Consider the following 17155-nt stretch of genomic DNA (forward strand, 5'->3'; position numbering starts at 1 on the left):
TGCTCATATTTCCCTTTAAAGAATGCATAAGCTGGAGTGAAAGACTTCTCTTCATATAGCAGACTCATATTAAACTGTATTGATAAATGGTCACTTTTTCCAAATGGTGGTTTAAGTTCAAGGTCATCGATGAAATCTGGTTGATCTGTTAAGATCAGATCTAATACGTTTGATCTTTGGCCTTCACGTAACCTTGTTGGTTCTGTCACTAACTGATGCATGTATGTATCTTCTGTGATTACTAAGAATCTTTGTGAGAAGCTGAATTCAGTAGAGTTCGACACATTTCTGGACCAGTCAATTTCCGGTAGATTAAAATCTCCTATGATTACATAATGTGAGTGCATAGCGTTATCTGCAGCTTTCAAAAGATCCAACAGCTTATCATTGTTCTCTACAGTACTGTTCGGGCTACGGTATACACATCCCATTAGTAAGCTGGATGAGTAGTTTGAAACGAGCACCATACACTTTCATCAAACTCCTGGTCCTCAAAAAAATATTGTTTAGCTTGAAGGCTTAATTTTGTGTAAATGATGACTCCTCTTTTCCTTCTTTCAGGAAGAAACATACTAAAACTAGGAATCTGGAACTCAAAGTCTTCAATGCTAATCGATACATGTTTCGGGTAAATTTCTGTCAGGCAGATCACATCTATATTGTCAACAATAATGCGAGTTAGTAGTTCATCTCTCTTATTCAATAGAGAGTCAACATTGCTGTACAATACTTTCACTTGCTGTCAGATATCAGTGTTTTGGCTTCTAGAGTTATCATCTTCCTGGAAGACGTCATGCTCGGTAGCCGACTCCATGTCCACTTTATTAACACAATGTTCGGTTGATGCTGCCGATCCAATATGTGTTTTCTCAACAGCTGCCGACTCAGGTAACCCTTTACGTCTTGCACCCTGTGAGACCAAATGATCAGTACTCTCTTTTTGATTAGCTGCATGCATCATTTGTTTAGTTGAACGTGGATCCTGAGACTGTGTGCTTCCTCTATTACCGGATTTGGGTCTCGGCTTAACTGGGATGATTTTCCCATTTCGTATTATCAGGTTCTCTTCTCCCTCTTCCTTACGCCTCTTTAATTCTTCTCTTAAATTCCACCTCTCTTGTCTCTGATCTTTAGAAAGATCAGGTGCAATATACACTGTTCTCCATTTTTCTGTCTTGCGCAGCTTGCTGCATGCCTGAATGACTTCATCCCGAAGACTGGGGTCGTTGAAGTGAACCAAAAGAACTCTAGGCTTTGCATCTGGTCCCTTGCCACGAATCCCTAGACGAGTGGTTTGTTCAATTTCACCCTCCTGGATGTCTACACACAGGCCATTGCACAGCATGTCTTTTACCTGATCATTGTCCTTGGATTGTCTTTTGGATCTCATGGTCTCATTTGGTTCTGGCATGTTGTACACAACAATATTATTCCTTCTATTATCTCTATCTTTTAACTCATCCACAGTCAATGTAACAACTTCTGCCACACTACAAGAGGGTGTGTTGACTGAACTTTGGAGAAAAAGGAGGTTTAGGCAAGTAGTAAGGAGGTAGATTTTCATCAATCTCAATTAAGAATCTGGATCTTGAATTATTAAGTAGGATACACGATTGACATCAAGTGCAGAGTAAAATGAATTCTTTAGGACTCATATACCCAGAGCTACCAAGTGTCACATTTTAGGCGTGACATCATGCATTTCGAGGGTCTGAAAACGCTCTCACGCACGACGCACGCTTTAGATTAAAAAAAAAAACGCTATACCTTATACGTGTGTTATACCCTCGCACGCGCACACGCGCGCCGAATAATGAAAATGTCACGCATTGCAGATCTTTGAACTTGGCGTCTCTGATATAACGGTAATACAAATGTCATAATGAAAATAGCAATTTTCTAGGATTCGGTATCTGTATAACGGTATACAGTGTACATGTACCATGGAACATTTTTATAAAAGAAATACCGGTATTAAGATCAGGTTTCTCTGCCTTTTCATCCAAATACACCACTAGAGATGTGGTGCTGTGAATAAAATCTTGCAACGCTGTGTGTGATTCACATTTGGAAATGTTGGAATAAAACCTTTAAAGCTGTGTTGAGGTGAATCAGTGTAGGTGCTCAAGTATAATCAAGCAGGGATGCATCCATCTGCATTCTATTAGGATTGAGACTTGATCACTATGTTGATCTAAGCAAGATGTGCAGATCATCAGTCTGTGAAATGCTGCTAGCTGTAAGTTTAGGCTGTGTTTCACCATCTCAGCTTTTCTCCAATTCATTTACGAATAAGACTTCTCTTTTTCAGTTCAAATCAGGGTAATAAAGAAATTTCTGTAACAACAATGTCATCTCCATTTTTTGTCATAATATGTGTTCTTTAAATATATATACTTCATTAAAGTAATATCTTTAATGAAAACAATTTCAGTATGAGGTTCGATCGAAAATGAAAACTTTCTCGTTCCAGTTAATATTTTGTTAATTCTTTTCTTATCTTGGTATTCATGTGACTGTAATTTCTGTCTCTTGTTTGTGTACCCTGTTTTCATGTTTTTATCTTTGCACAATATGATAGCAATGATGAAAAAGATTTATTGGTGCACTTTCATGGAGTACAAACATGTTCTGTGCAGTGATCTGTCATGTTGCTCTCAAAGTGAATCAAATTAATTACATTGTTGATAATTATACTGTTAACAACTTAATTATTCATACCAATTGTAAGTTCTATGTTTTAATTTTTTTTTGTAAATCAGGACATGTCAATTTTTTCTATACTTAACAAATGACAAAACTTAGTAAGGGTATGAGCAACTTAGCTGTTAACTGTATGTCAATCAAAAAAATGTTCTTAGACCACATTGACAATTCCAAATTAAGTTTATAATGCACTTTAGGCTTTCATTTACAGGTAACTTAAATTCATAAGTCAAATCATCTGCATGATGATTCTCAGTCACAAAGTTCAGATGCGAGTGAAAGTGAGTCAAGTTAAGACGTGTGTGAAAAATGCCATGGGCAAAGTCATCAGAATACATCTGTTTTCCAGTTTTCAAATTCCATTACATATCCTCTCCATCCTCCAGATGAGAATTCAAGTTCCAGAAATAGAAGGGCTTTCACACTAGGTATGTACTTCAAATGGAATAAATGCAGAGATAGCTTAGTCAAAGTTATTTTGACGCATACATACCTTAGTTGTTTCTGACCAGTGACCACATCATATATTTCAGTTTATCTGATGAGTGATGACTGTATCAAGCTGATAGCCCTTCTTGAGCTTGGATCAGTCATTAGATATACTGAAATCTTTGATGTGGTCACTGGTCAGAAACATATGCCACAAAATAACTTTGACTAAGCTTTTTCTGCAGTCATTCCATTTGAAGTACATACCTAGTGTGAAAGCTCTTGTATGTTTTTTTAGGTCAATTTTACATTCACTGTTTCATAATAAAAGTCATCAATACCTACTTGTCTAGATATCTCCCTGATTACTGTTTCTGTAGAGAATATACGGATTGAACGACAAGATCAAAATTCAAAAGTGTGTTGTGGAGCACGTGGGAGGAGACCCCTATGTGATATGTCTTTTGTCATCACCATCATGCGACATTGGCAGCTGAGATGGTTTTCACTCTTTGATGCCACTCTCTATTTTCTCATCATGGTCTTACCTTAGGGATGTTTTCCATTTCGATATTATGTGCAATTACATGTATGTCTGTAAAGTCTTGAGGGTATGAGCTCTGTATGAGCAGTACTATGCTGAGTTGCTGACCCACATCTGTACTAAAATGTGGATGCTCATCACAATAAGATAATTTCTATGAACACATCTACATGTAGATTAATCTCACTAATGCTATCCTCAGTATACATCATATTGTAAAGGTTTTGTTGTGATCTCTTCCTAAATTAAAACATTTTTTCTTCTAATTCATACCAATAGTTTTGGATTTTAAATATTCATCTCAAAATTTAATACATGGGTTGAATTAATACTGCTGCTGCTGCTGCTACGATGGCAACTACTACTACAACAACTACTACTACTACGACTTCTACGTACTAGTCATTTGTATTGTGCCATCTACAGTGTATCTAGAACTTCTATTCTGTGGGGCACAAGGAATTATAGAAGGAGAAATATGATAATATCACTCTAAATTGTGTCATTGTAAACATTTTCCCAAATTTTATATGTTCCTAGGATACATTTATGTCTTTTGAAAACAATCAGATTGATTTGAATCGATCACACATTCTCAAATCAATGTCAAATTAACAATTTTCTATCTCTTAAGTACACATTAGCGATTAATTTGAATAAGTCGCAACTCTTTTTTGGAAAATGGGTCAGGTATTGTGATTAATTTTATCTCAGTGCTGAAGATATCAAGATTATGTTGAGCAAGATGCTGTCCTCTGTGTACTCAGAGGAATCAACATCATCCTTAGAAACAGTATACTTGTGTGAAGTCCACCCGGAGGTAGTTCGATAGATAGATGCACAAGTTCATGTATTTCCCCGTCATCACTTTATTAGATGTGATGTAAAGTCCATCACACGCATGCTGGTCATCCATCAAACAGTCTTCTGATGTGGAGAATCTGTGCAATTCGCAGAGCAAAGAATGATGTCAAAGCCTAACCACAACATGCCAGGCATGGACACAACATGTTTTGAATTGGCAAAACAATGTCTACATGTATGTGCATGAGTTTTTCTTCTTTTCACTTCTGGAATCTTGATAAAAGAACCTTGGTTCTGTAGCAAGAATGTACTGAAAATACTACAAATGAAATTTGTGTTAACTTCAGATTCATAGACAGCATACATTTGTATTGATTGATGTAAAAATGATGAATAATTCATAATTCTATAATGATAGCATTGGAGTCAAAGTAGAAGAAATATTTGTTTGGGAGCCTGGAAGGAAAGATGATCAGTTCACAAAATCCTCTCCTGATTGGTCAGGCTTTTTTTTAAAAGGTTGTATAAATAGGATTAAGGAGAAAATGAAGTCGTGGAGCAGGAATGTTCCCTCTCCTGTATAGGGGTAGAGGAACTGGACTGTTCTCTCTTCTGGGTAGGCGATAGAGGAACAGGATTTCCTCTGCTTGAGGAGAGGAATAGGGTGTTACATGTACCTCTTCTGGCATTGGATAGACAAAGAAGACCTTCACTCATCCTGGCGATATGAATCTAGAGAGAAATTTGGTAGGCGCTAGAGGAACAGGATGTCCTCTGCTTGGGGAGAGGAATAGGGTGTTACATCTTCTGGCATTGTTTAGACAAAGAAGATCTTCACTCATCTACTGTCATGGATAGAGTAACAGGGTATTCCCTCTTGAGTCTGCTTTGGAAGTGTTTAGAGGAACCAGAAGGGTCTCTCTTCTTGATAGGTAATAGAGGAACAGGATGTTCTCTCTTGTATGTGGGGGTATGGAAATGAACAACAAAAAATGTCTCCTCTAGAAGATATGGGATGCTGTCTCTTTTAGTCTTTTTCAATCGAAAGGTAAACAATAAACATGTTTACCCAGCATAGAAGAGCAGACATTGAATTTTGTAAATGATCTCCTCGAAGCTGCGAAAATAATAACCAGCCTTATCTATTAGGCCATTATTATAATATACTGCTTTTCAGCGTCCATCTAAATCAATCTCTGCATGCACATACATGTACATGTACCTGTAATGATCAATGATTCATGCCTCTGGTTATTGTTGTGATTGTCATTTAGATTAGCCTGACCTTCAGACTTGCTGTAATAATCTCCATTCCCCAATATCAACCCCTCATTAAACAGTCAGTGTATTTAAATCATTAATAATTTGCAATCTGTCGTCTAGACTAATAGCAAAGGGCAACCTCTACCTACATGTATGTTATTTAGATATTTTGGAATGAGAAGTGGAGTTTTAGGAGCAAAACCATATGTATTCAAATATTAACTTATATTCAATTAGTTTAAAAAGTGCTTAAACTTTAAGGTAAGTGGGAAGCAATTTATCAGTAGAAACTTGATTATAAAACCCTATACATGTAGTTACGTAAGGTAAAAGAAAAAAGAGAATCTTTGCCTCACAACCTAGTTTGGCACTGAATGAAAGCAAAAGCAGATGATAACCATTTTGATTGTGAAGGGGGGGGGGAGAGGCCTTTCAGTTTTAAAGCCAGGCTGCATTTGTGAAATTACTTCTGAGCCTTTCCTTGCCAGCTTGCCTCGATTTATGATTTGAAGATTGCCGATTTTGATAGGTTTGCAAATATGAGATTGGTGTCAAGCCATCTCATAGCCATTTAGACTAGAGAAAATTTATATAATACAAACCTTGTATAATGAAATGTTAAAAGAATAATCGTGTAGCGGAAGGGGTGTAGACACTAGCAAAATTAAGAATTAAAAAGTAAAAAGGAAGTGGTATAGACTTATAGACAGATCTCATAAAGAAACTACATGTTGTTTTGAAGAGGTCAGTTGAAGGGACAGCTGGCCAATCAACAATGCGTGTTTGTTACACCAATGTTTCTTCATAAAGAAAAAACATAAAGAAGATGGTTATATCTACCATAAAGCTGTATGATTCCCCCCTATAGCTATACGATGAAGTTAGGTAGTCTGAAAGCGGGGTAGATTTGAAGGATAATTTGACACTTAGTTCATGCTTTAGCCCCCATTGATTTCCTCCGGGATACAAGGAAACATTCAGTGAACCCTGGGGGCAATTATGCTCAAATGAATCAATATTTATCCCATAGATCAACCAGCTGCGTGCAGGGCCATGGTTAATTGGTAGCCAAAGATATCAGAGTGAGAAAATGCAAGATGTATTCAGTAAAGGGAAATATCTGTTTAGAAGTGGATCATTTTGAAATTTAATCTTTATCTGGAATTTTCAGATATTCTGAAGCTTTCAAAACCTATTTAGTAATAAATTGATGAATTATTCACGATTTGTAATCATTAATATTCATTGTTACATGTATAGACCTCCTTTATTGTGAGAATAGCTTGGTCAGTTTTTGTCCATATAAATAATTGCATAAATTCATATTTGTATGTACAGAAACTTTAAAGAAATTTGTGAGTGGTTCAAATTTTCAAAAGTTTGTTGCAATAATCATTAATAGTTATAATTCGGGGAACCAGGGGGTGTTTCACAAAGATCCTAAGTCAAACTGAACTCTAAGTTGGACTTAAACATTATGGAGAGCCATTTGTAGCCTTAAAATAAGATATTATCAAAAGCAAAAATTCAAGTATTTTTTTTAGACTTTTCATAAATTCCATATCAAGACCATGATGAAATCTCCTTGATAATGAAATATGAATGATTTGAATCAACATTTTATGTCTTGTTAAATAACTTTTACAAAACATTTTTAAAGATGCTAATGGTTTTACATAATTGTTAAGTCCAACTTAGAGATATTGTATGTCAGTTCAACTTACATGTAGGATCTTTACACCCCCAAGAATGCTTTTCATATACATGTTGAAGTCATGTACAGTGTATAGTACATGTATGTCAGCCCCAATGCAATTTGAGTACCGGTACATATCTGCAACGGTAGGCATATCATGTCCCAACCTTGGATATATACCAGTCTACTAGACTACTTTATAAATATTTTTGGCGGCATGGTTCATTTTCTTTCTATTGAAGCAGGCATAGGGTTGTTATTTTTGAAGTCACTGTTTATTTGGCTAGCATACTTCTGCCAATAACTTTTAAAGGTCATGTACATGTATGTACAATAACAGTGTTGTCTCCATATTTATGGTGATGAAAATGGAATCATCCTTCATCCTCATATTTAGAATGTATCGTTCTAAAACGTTAATTAAATGTAATTAGGTACATGATGAGATGCAAAAATATAGGAAAAAACATAGTCATAGAATTAATTCTTCACACAGCAATGCATTATCTACAATTGTTATTTATCATTGTAATCATCTTGGTATCCAAATTGAAGTGTGATTAAGTCATTAAACACCAAAATCTACGGCATGTGATATTTTAGAGTGGTACCAATAATGTTCAAGGTCCGACAACTATGAAGTTCCATGATACATGTATGTCACAAAGAATTCAAGGCATACAGATAAATCTTCTGTCAGTGAAGTGCAGAGTGTATGTTTCCTCAATCTATACATGGCACAGCACCCTCTAGTGGTCAAAATGTGTAAATGATCGAGGGCGGATATCTGTTCAAGGTTGGAATATATTCGATGGATTCAAAGAAAACCTACAAAGCAGACCTGGAATATTCTGGGAGAGATTTCAGATTTGGTTGAATCACATCAATGTCTGGAAGAGATGGGAAATGAAGAAAGCACTTAAGATGTATTTATTAGTGGCACTGGCAGATCATTTAAGAGGACTTACACTGTAGTAGTTGATGGGTAGAAAATAGCAAGCTACATGTACATGTAGGTGTGAATGGGTATTTTAGAGGTAGAGAAATATGTAATTCTTGAGAAATAGTAAAGTAATACAACTTTTGGGAGAGGGAGAGAGAGTGAGGAAGAGGGAGAAGGAGAGGGGAGAGAGGTATTGCAAATGTATCTGAAAATCACTGATAGCAACCTTTTACTGTAGATTGAATTGAATTAAATTTCTTTCCAATTTTCTTACCTCAAGGTCAAGCAGTAATTTTAAGAGCAGTTTGAAATTATTTCAATAATTTGACAGGTCTTGTTAATGATCAGGGCCTGCGCTACAGCAGGGCTTGGGGGGGGGGGGGGGGGGGGGGGGCTCGAGCCCCCCCCCCCCCCTCCCCCATTTTTTGGAGAAAGTATTTAAAAGAGAAATAGAAAGAAACCAACCAAGGCCCCGGCAAAAACTTAATTTGTTCTTCTGCTAAAGGCAAGTCCACATTTACCTAAAAGCACAATTTAGTGAATCTAATTCAGCAAAAAAGCGTGACAAAATAGCAATTGCGAGACAAACATGGAGGCATCCACAAGCATGTCGGCAAAGCTTTCAAATTTGGCAGTTTGTTGATTCATAAAACTTCATGAGGATTATAGCCCTCAATAGGATAGCATTTTTGTTGTAACATCTATGAAATCTGTGCTCACATATGAGCAGGAAACTTCTCTGTGGTACTACACGTACCACTCTTTTTTAATATTTTTTTTTACATTACCGGTAATGCATTATAGTGCATGATAAATCAAGCTACATCTGCAATTGTTTATCAATATCTTGTGCCGTTTGACAGCAAATATAAAACACTGGTGATGGATAGCAGCCTAACTTACTGTAATGTCACAGTCAGTAGAAGTTCAAGTGGACCTGCACATGTACATGCATGTATCTTCATGTGCCCCGCAGAAGGCCACTAGTGCATGCATCTAACAATAGACGTACATGTGCAGTTCGAGAAAAACACATTCCAACGTCTTTAATAATACTTATGATAGTTAAAGCGGAGTCTTTTGTAGCACTCATGTCTGGCATATTACCACTCCTGGTGCTCCATTATTATCTTATACCCAGGTTTTATCACGGCACGTCAGCTACCATTTCAGTGCTCAAACATTTTTAATGAACTTATTTCCGCCAGGTAACCATTTACCTCACCTGGGTGGAATGTGACATGTAGATGTAGATTAATGTCTAGCAAAAGTACAGTAGTACAATGACAGGGATTGGAGCCCAGTACTTGTACCTTGCTTTTCACAGTCTGGAGTCTAATCTATGGGACCACAACACCTCTTCTTTGCCTTTATCCACAGGACACATCAGTGCGTTCATCGTCCAAATTTTTAGCTGCGTTAATATTTTGTCAGCAATCAAAACAAATCAACATTTTAGAAATTTGGATTTGTACCCTTCTGACGATCACACGATGTTGTATAGTCTATGTTCATGTAGAGCTAGTAGATGCATCAATCATAATATCGGAATAATGAAAGTCAGAGACTCGTAAATATCACAAGCAATATGCCCAGGCCAGGCCATAAAATCTTAAAAGAAGAGCATGGACACAATAATGTATCACATCGTTGTATATAACTTAAATATGTTTTATGCTCTCTTGGACAAATGTTTTTGTGTTCTTGTAGATTTAAATATATATCCATTAAATATTATGTTGTGAATAAAAACAGATAGCTTCCCTTTTTTTCTATGATATATTTTTTTTTTAGGGGGGGGGGGGATGTTACCTTTGCATAATTCTTTTCAAGAAGTCAAATATTTTTATGCATTTGGGGGGAAATGTTTTACTGTGTAGTTCTTCTGCCATAGCTATGAATGGTTTCTAAAGTTAAATTTAAATCATGTTTTACTCTTATTTATCCACTGTTGCCTCAGGAAAAAAGAAATCAATATGTTTTCTAGGTATTTTGAAATCTTTATTATTCATCATATCATGGCCTCAGACCATAATATAGAATACATGCTTGTGTGTAGTAGGAAAGGGAAGTGAGGGAATACATCTTTACAGATTCTGTGACTGAAGCAGACAGTTGTGGATTAATCTTTTATGTCTCCTCCTCTTCTCCCCCTTCAGTTCCCCTGCTCTTGCATCTTTGTACCCCCTCTCTCTTTACTCCCACTTCCTACCCGTCGCCTCTGTTTCTTCATCCCTCTTGTAATCGCCCTCCATCTGTGTTTCCTGTCATTAGCATGTATCTACAACCATCTTCATCTTGCCTTTGTCTCTGCGCACCTGTGTGCCGTAGCCAAGCCTGCTCACTTGTAACCTAATCCGTCTACTGCCCTCGTGGGGGCACCGAGTACTCACCCTAGCCGGTTCATCATCACGCCTCCCGTCCCATTGCTTGGCTTACAAGAGGTTGCCCTTTTTCACAGAAACTGGCACCCTTGGCACGCTCGGTAATGATACAAACATCAGAAGAGGTGGAGCCAGTATTTTCTTTGAATTCAAACTTGTGAGTTAATCATCCTAGTAAAATATGGCTTTGCTGCAGAATATCCCCAACATGCATCAGTTCAATGCAAGGTCTGAATCAGGGTTAGGGTAGGGCTGGGGTGAGTCCATATCTTCAGGAGATTAACGATCATGGTCATACAGTGTAGATGATATGATCTTACAGTGGCAGTGTTTAAAATACCACACTTACCACTAATTTTGACAATTCACATTGAATTTTTCATCCTACAGTCAAACCTGCTTTAGTGACCACCCATCTACAAAGACCACATTTTTTTTTTCCCTTGAAAATGGTTTCTCATTGAAACATGTACTAAAGGAACCTGTGTACAAATGACGCTTTTTGTGTTTCTTTGGGTGGTTTGACTGTATTTCATAAAATAACCTGACAAGTTCACACCTTCTGAAGATGATTGTGTTTGGAAATAAATCTTTGAACTTTTTAATCAGTTTAATCTGTGTTGAGATATGGTATTGCAGTTTTTTAAAATACCTCAAGAAGTTCACACCATCGATAGATCAATTGACAGCAAAATGTTCTGCTGTATCATGATCACAATTTTGACACTTACATGTAGTAATTCACTTAAAGACTAATTTTGAAATTTGTTGTACCATTTCATAAATATGTCAACAAAGTTACATTTGTAGGAGTTATTCAAGTATCAAGGTTTTAAAAAAAACTTCTAATATACTCCTAGAGTTTTTCTTACTTGGTTTAAAAAAAAAACTTCTAATATACTCATAGAGTTTTTCTTACTTCTTTAACCATAGGAAACCACTAGTTTCTTTCATACCCTGTAATCTCCTGACCAAGTCAAGAACCGTTCCTCGTGAAACGGACCCCAATTTTTAAAACCCTATCCCCAGTAGTGCGTGTGCTTGCCCTGTGGTGGCAGCGTTTATGACAAATTGAAGTGGACACTTCATATGACCTGATTGATTATCCTCCGACTCTCACACACGTATCTACACCGAAAGACGGGTGTAGCTAGGGTTCGCATCGGAAAAGGGTTGAAAAGAATATTGTTGTGACAAAACTTTGAAACTCCCAGGTTTTTATTTCTTCATGTGGTTCGGGAGTGTGTGGAGAGTTGTACTACTGTATAATGAACAGAAAAACATGCCGCCACCAGCCTAAATGTTGTAGACTCTTATTAGTTCACATGGAGTTCATTAGGTTCTCAACAGACAGTGAGAGGAGGTACATGTATAAGAAATATGTTTATTCATCATCGTGTTTTAACTCTTTTTAAAAGTTTTAAGGAGCATCTGTAATTTGTTGTTCATTTTGTTAATGTAATAAGTGGATTATTTCTACATGCTTATATGAGTGTATGTACATGTAACTGTTATATGAACAGTCTTTCTGATTCTGTTATCATCCCCTTTTCTTATTCTCGGTGGGGGGGGGGGGGGGGAGGGGGGTCATACATGTACCCCATGGTACTGCAAGGTCAAGTTCTTCTCTTTCTCCTCTTGACCCCTGGTTGTTTCACTGCTCCCAGACCAACTCATGACACTTTTTTCAAAGTCGCACTCATTCAAACTCTGTAAACAACCTCACTCTATGTCTGCAGTGATAGAGAAACACTTGCTCATTAAAATGCTACATTTTCGTCATGTTTGTATGGTATTTAACATTTGATGAAGGAGTATGAAAGGTTGCTTAAAACATATAATAGTAATTATCAAATTTTTGTGAGTGATGTTAATGTTCATGATCTGGGTCGATTCATCAGACATTGAAATATTATGTACAATGCATTTCAAGGGTAAAACTATATCATACAAAATAACAAGAATAAAAGTCTCTTGAGACTTGACAGGTTGATGGTCCTAAGAGTTAGCAAGTAACTTTGCAAGTGTTATATATAACCATATTGTATCACTTTGTCAGTCATTGTCCACTCATATTGTAATTCACCAAATTGCACTTCCTGTATAGTGTATCTATTTATATCACCCTGATTGGTTGATACAAACAGTGATGGATAAAAATACCATGCAGAAGGGTTCAAGCACCATGTTGGTTTCAAAGCTAAATACCTTGAATCTGAATGAGCTGCACCCCTGTGCCCCGCCCCTATGCCTCGTACCCTATACTGGACATTTACATGTACTCCTTAAAGGGATCGTTTAACAATGTTAAATCTGAGATGCACGGCCCTACGTGTTATCAGTGTCTGTGATATGGTGTAATATTGAAGCCCTAAAAAATCGCGCTTTAAAAGGATCAAGAATTGCCTCAAAAAATTAAAAATCTTTGAGTGACCTGTTTTACCATACTTGTTTTCCCTCATAGACTGTAGTGTTATGAAAACCGTTAGGAAAACGCAAAATTTGGCTTCAATTTCCAATCATAAATATCTTGATAATCAGACAGGCGATCGGCTTGTAAAAGTCATGGGGTTCCTGACTGACCTAAAGGTTTATAATTATCATTGCAGCATGAGGTAAATCCAGGATTTTGTTTCAGAATCTGAGGCAAAGTTACCGGATCCCTTAATAGAGTTTATTTAGATATATATGCTGTAATGGTAAGTCTGCATCTATCTCCTGTATATGTCACAAGGAGTGTCTTTGAAGCCCCTGGAGGCAGTATCCTGAGCTTTGGCTTTTCTTGATATTTTGAAAGGTTTTCAAGGTTTTAGCCACTAGCATCGTCCTTGAATTATAAAGTTGTTTTTTCCTCTTCGCCTCTTGAAGTGGTTATGTTGCAGGTCAATCATCATATCCTCTCACAAATCTTACCCATTTCTTGCTAGGAAATGGCAACTAAATGAAAGTATGGCATAAGTGTTTCATAGCAGTAAGTGTTTTGAATATACAGTTTACAACTTAATTATTCATTAACCTTGTAAATTTGACTTTGTGTGTGTGTGTGTGGTTTGAGTAACTAAAAAAATTAAGGTGGATTGGTTGAATGAGGGCTTTTGTTGAATATTTAAAGATGTCACATTCTCAAGCAACATAAATTAGGACGAATCAATTTTCACATAATTAAAAAATTCAAAACCTGGTTAGGGTTTGAATAATTTAGTTGTTAACTGTAGGCCTACAGTGTACATAGTTACATGTACATGTACAAATGTAAGTTCATCTTTTTTCCCCTTTACCTTTTAGGGCAATATTTTTGTGAGGAACAATTAAGTACATCACATGCACTCTACCTTCTTCATCATGTATTAAGTCATTTTATTCAATTTCATAAGCCTGTTCCAATTTTGTTTCCCTTTTCTATGTTTTGATCCTAAATAACTCATTTAATTTTTTTCTTTTGCAAGTGTTTATTTTTGTTAAACAAATGATGAACCATATTAATGAAGAGTTATTGCCCTTATGACTCTCATCAGATGATATGCTACCATAGAACATTGTACCTGACATGATGTGGGAAACATTTCTCCCTCAGTTGATCCCATGACCTTTGATATCACACAGCCCCTGTACTATCTCTAAGCAGGAGACATTTTCTGGTTTCTGTTATTCTGTATCATCAATAAAAACTGACTACCACCCCCTTATCCCTCACACCTCCCACACCTTTTAGAAAAAGGTCAATAACCTGATTCAAGCCTCCTCACACCTCCTCTTGCCCTCTGGAAGGAGGAGTTCATTAACCCCACCTGACCCCCCAGGGGGCATCGGAAGGTCGTTGCAAGTGCTAACTGAATTTAGTTATTCCAATATTAGCGATTATGATAGGGACACGTAGCTCAAGAAGGGGGTCTTCGGGGTGTTGTACTAGCAGCTGCCTCTGCTAATGGGATCCACTTTGAGATTTACCTCTGGTTTTTATTTTCTTGGTTATTGTATTTGTAGTTCCTCGAAGGGTCATGTAAGTGAATTCAAGCATAAAAAGTAGCCTAATAAAAAGATAGCATGTTTGATTTAAACGATAATGAAAGATTCAAACTGAACAGTAAACGGTAAGGTGTAATAATTGAAGAGAAACACAAGTAATATATTCATCAAGTTGAATCCCCTAACTGTATTTGTAAAAACAATGATTTCGCTCTCTGATCAATTCCTATAAGATCCTGAGTCCAAAGTAGTAAAAAAAAAAAAAAAGAAACATTTGTAGCTAACCTAGAAATTGCAACAACAAAACACTTAAAAACAGACAAACGAGTAGCCGACATGCACTTGAAGAAATTTGCATCTCGTTTATTAGTTGTTATCACATTTTATTTCTATTTCTATTTCTACCTAAAATTACAGACAATGATTCTTGATACATGTAGATCTAATAATTCTTTTTCTGTTCATGTACATTGAAGATATGTTTCTTTAATTGAAAATTGAAGATGTATTTATTTTGTAGTATGCCCTTTGACTATATCAAACCATTAATAATACAATCTGGCAGTACAATCCTTAGACAGATATAGAATAGAGTTTTATGTCAACAAATTTGACTCCTTTAAAGGAGTTTCCTCTTCCCTATTATTCAATTTCGTGGGATAGAGTGGGATGTAAACAACTTGAACGCATCTGCTTGCAACCACAAGAATCAATTGAAATCCCGAAGCTCAAGAATGCATAATAAAGTAGGGACTATTTGTGGCTTGCATCCTCTTCTCCTGCTTTCAAGTCTTTGGAAGAAAGATCTTGGAAATCTTGAGGTTTGATCTTTCGGAGAACATCATTTACTTCAAGGATGAAAGACCTTTGATTTCTGTGTTGATTTCAAGAACTTGCCATTTGAAAACCCGACATTCAGATGAATAAAGCTACACTTCAAGTCATGTGAGATTGCAAACAAATTTCTCATTTTTTTTGGCTTTCAAGTCAAATTATGAATTCTATTTCATAACTTTTTCAATATTGTACATGTATGTGGCAAATACTTTGTAGGAGCTTCTCAAGTATATTCCAGGAAGTGGCCGACATTTTTAAGCAATTCGGTAAGGAAAGAGAAGACAGTGAGACACTGGGGAGAAAGGAAAAAAATACTTTTAATATTGTGTGCATTATCAATATTAAAAATGCCTCAGAAAAAAATATGCCCAATGTACATGGATGTATCTATGTCTTAAACAAAAAACATGTACACTACATTGTTGTATGGGGCTTTCATTCTATGAAGCTTTTTTCATGTTTGCATCGTGCACCTACATTTTAGGATAATTGGAAAAACAAACTATGGTTCTCAAAATAGATACTTGCATCTTTTATTATCTCCCCTTTTGTTTAAGATATCCAATCAAACTTAGCACAATGTATGTTGAATACTAAAAATATGTAAGCAACGTCCTTTCATGGGGGCAGAGCAAGGGGGGGGGGTATCAAATTGAGCTTTTCTCGCGCACATACTCATCCCACCTACATTTTAAGATAATTGGAATAGTGAACAATGGTTCCGGGAATAGATACTCGCATCTTTATTATCTCCCTTTTTGTTTGATTTATCCAACCTAAACATGTTCAAACACACAAAGGTTGGCCATGCCGTTTTATTGTGTATAATAACATGCTCAAAGCAATTGCATGCAGATGCAGTCAGATCTAGAGCTAGTCAAAACATGACCTTAAACGAAATGAAAGATTTCATTACAGATTTGATGATCTCTACATGCATATCAAAACAGTCTAAATTCCCAAACCTCATATTCCTCATGTTATGTTTCTGAGATAAATCAGAATTAAAGGACTGATTATCAGATTGGAGCTACAAGCCTGTAGAAGGGCATTAATTCATATTCTTTCACAAAGAGATAATACCCTTCTGGCTCCGAAGAAATGAAAAGATAACAAGAATAGAAAAAATTCCGAAAGGTAAGCAGTGCTAGATACCATCACATGTTTTGTTTCTAGGTTGTACACATATATCTTGATTCAATATAGCAGAAATGATCATTCAATTTCAACTTCAAGCTTTCCTTGCAATCCATAGACCTGTTAATAATTTTTTCTCCCAAAATAGCATCATGTTTCCGAAGCAATAACAAAGTGTAAAGCTGTCGTAATAAATTTGTTTACTCCTTGAAATGCACTTTCCCTGACTCCGATTTCTGATTTGATTCTGATATAAATATATCAGCAATTTATAGCACCTTCAGCTTTACAAGCCAGGTCCAGATATATTACACTTTACAAGTATTACAGACACATGGAGAGTTAGTGTACATTATATTGTCTTCTGGGAGCCAGAAGGGCATTACTGTATGTAACAGTGTATGAGTTAAGGTCCTTCTGGCTCTCAGCAGATGATATACTGGGAT

This window comes from Strongylocentrotus purpuratus, unplaced genomic scaffold (genome assembly GCF_000002235.5).
Source record: "Strongylocentrotus purpuratus isolate Spur 01 unplaced genomic scaffold, Spur_5.0 spur5_scaffold_7, whole genome shotgun sequence".
Lineage (NCBI taxonomy): Eukaryota > Metazoa > Echinodermata > Echinoidea > Camarodonta > Strongylocentrotidae > Strongylocentrotus > Strongylocentrotus purpuratus.